General features: G+C 30.1%; 1 long non-coding RNA gene across 1 annotated transcript; it reads right to left on the bottom strand.

The window, feature by feature from the left end:
* Positions 1 to 288: 288 nt before the first annotated feature.
* Positions 289 to 2,434, bottom strand: LOC127148766 (uncharacterized). Its single transcript, XR_007819850.1, has 5 exons — positions 2,163 to 2,434; positions 1,500 to 1,545; positions 1,202 to 1,395; positions 625 to 697; positions 289 to 496 (listed from the first exon to the last, which is right to left on the bottom strand). It is a non-coding gene; the product is annotated as an uncharacterized LOC127148766 (long non-coding RNA).
* Positions 2,435 to 3,001: the final 567 nt, after the last annotated feature.

The raw sequence follows: 3,001 nt of genomic DNA on the forward strand, positions 1-3,001 counted from the left end.
GATTATAACTGTCATTGTTTACATTTCATGACAGTGAATAACTGTCATTGTTAATATTGTATAACAAATATTAAATGTTATTATTTATCTTTTATGACACTTATTAACTGTCATCATTTCACTTTTCATAACATTAATTAACTGTTAATAAAACTTTTTCGATGACAGTTTTTTTTACATTTAAATGTCATAATTTTGTTTTTAATCACTGTTTTTCTTGCATTATTTTTTATTCAGTCCTGTTTTTCATGTTGCCCTGCCAATTACACAGACCAATATAATCACATATGAAAAAAACGGTGAACACTTTAATATAAAGAAACATACACTTTATAATATCGCTTTAAGTGTTGGTACATATATGGTTTGTTACGAACAAACTATTTAAATAACTACATTTATATCAGAAATTTTTCTACCAAACCTACAAAAATGCTTATACATCAATGAATTGCCACAAATATGGCTTCGCTGCTCGAATGGATTCTGGCAAAACCTAGTAAGAAAATAAAAGGAAATAAAATTGATTCAACAATACAGCACATTCACTTCAACGTTAGACCTTTAGTATTTATAAGAGGGTTGTGTTATTGATAATATTGATTTGTTATAAACAATAAATACCTTAACTCCATGCTTTGTCTGTCCTAGATGGGTCTGAAAAGTTGCAAGTTAATGTAATCCATCTTTAGGTAATCTACACATATAACATTATACAACCACAAAAACACACAAGTTAATTTTTTAATATTCATAACCCCAGCCATTCTCTGTCGAATACACTTATAAATGAATTTTAAATATTGAATTCTTCTTTTAAGAGAAAAAAAAGAAGAAATCAATAATATTGGGTTAGACCCATAATTACAAACTATAGAAATAAGGCCCATAATTATAAACTATAGAAATAACGTCGTAATTACAAACTATAGAAATAACATTTAAATCAAGGGAAGTACAAAAATAATACTAAGTTGTGATGTTAAAAAGGGAAACTAAAGCAGAATTGAAAGTGACTATAAATAACTTCTAAAGTTCACAAGTCATACATGATTGTCATCAAAGCAGTAGCAAAAGCTAGAGGGAGCTAGCCTCCTTGGTCAAACTTGTAAAGAACAGAACTCAAATATACCAATTCCACAATACCAATGGTGAGAATGTAAGTGATTATGAAAAGGATGTGAGTTTTCCATATCATTACCATTATGAGTACTAGGAAAGAGGATGTGAGTGTCATCACAAAAACCACAGCTATTCCATATTTATCTCTAGAACATAAACTTGCCCTTCGTACTTATCTGATGTATGAACCACTTTTACTCTTGGAAAGCATCCAAGTGAAAGTGATTGTTGAATTATTGAGAATGTTTCTGCACTTCTATAATTGCACAAGACCTATTAAAAAACAACATTCATTTTAGAATTCAACCCAATGCATCAAATAATTAAAAGAGGAAAAATTGAGGTGAAGCATAATCCAGTGGCAGAATCTCCGTGACCTTTCAGTGTATTCAAATCTAATGGGTGATGTTTCTTGTTTTGATCCTACATTTGACAATCAAAAGAGGAAAAATTAAGAATAAGAGAAATATCAAAGCTATTCAATGCATCAAGTAAACAATATATGGATTTGGAACTTTTCAATCTGAAAACAACTATTTTCCTCTGCAAATCAGACTAGAATAACAAGTGAACATTCGAACCACATACACCTTATGAATTAAAAAAAAAAAACCAAATGCAGAAAGGATCTTAATGCAACATAAGACTTTGACATAGCTTTCTAAATCCTCAAGTGTAATTTCCCTAGAATCAATGGCGCTCTGTATGCTACATTTCAAATTATCAAGTTTAACAGCAAACCCATCAAAAAACTTCTCCAAATTTCTTAAATTTTCAGTGTGATACCCCAAAATTTCCTCTTTCCCCCGATTTTTATTCCCAAATAAATTTAGCTCATCTATACTTCCACCACGAACAAATCCAAGAGATAAGCCAACAGCAAAAACAAAAACGGAAGTTGGAAAAACAACAATTGATGAAACTTTAACTTTGGAAATGGCTAGAGCACATAAAAACCCAAAGAAAAATATGAACAAATGTCTCTTATGATCGATGCCAACGGAAACCAAAAAATTACAGAATTGATCTGAATCACTTACAAGTCCATTATCATCCCAGCCGCCGTATCTTGCGGAGTTCGTCAGATTGTAATCTGCGGTGGAACAGAATATGGATGTTTTTGGAAGGCATCTCTTCTAGTAATGGATTATGAGATTTGGATTTTGCCGGTGAAATAGAATATTGGGAGCTGGGAAATGAAGATAGGAAAAGCAAATGGATCTGTTAGAAATGAGGAAATTCATTTAGAGAGGAAAAATTGAAAGAAAAATCCAATCACACGGCGTTCGAACCACTGATTTTGCGTGAGGGTTGTGCATGAAGGGTTTTGGTGAAAATTCTTTATTTTTTTATTTTAAAATATACAATTAATTTTTTAAATCCTTTTACATATTATGACACCAAATAACTGTCATCTATTTGGGAATTTCGAAATCACCGTCTTTTTTCGCTAAAAATCCGCTTTTTGACATTTAATGACAGTTATTTGTTCCATCCTTTCAATTTGGGAAGCAACTAAATGTTATAATAGATGATTTTTCTTGTAGTGGATCGTTTACTTTTTTTAGACGATCGTTTAGTTTTTTTACGCGATCGTTTACATTTGCCTACTTTAATACAAATGATTTTTTTTCAAGATTCTTTATACACGATCTTTTTTTTTACAGATCGTTTACTTTTTTTTTAAACGATCAATTACATTTGATTACTCCAATCTAAATGATTTTTGTCAAGATTCTTTATAGAAGATTTTTTTTTTACTTGCTTAAATTGAGTAAGAAATTAAATTATTAATAAAGAAATAAATAATTTGCTGGATATATTATTAGTAAATAGATAATAAATTACGATTTGATTAAGAAATGAGGAGCTACGGGGT

The sequence above is a fragment of the Cucumis melo genome, chromosome 4 (assembly GCF_025177605.1).
Source record: "Cucumis melo cultivar AY chromosome 4, USDA_Cmelo_AY_1.0, whole genome shotgun sequence".
NCBI lineage: Eukaryota > Viridiplantae > Streptophyta > Magnoliopsida > Cucurbitales > Cucurbitaceae > Cucumis > Cucumis melo.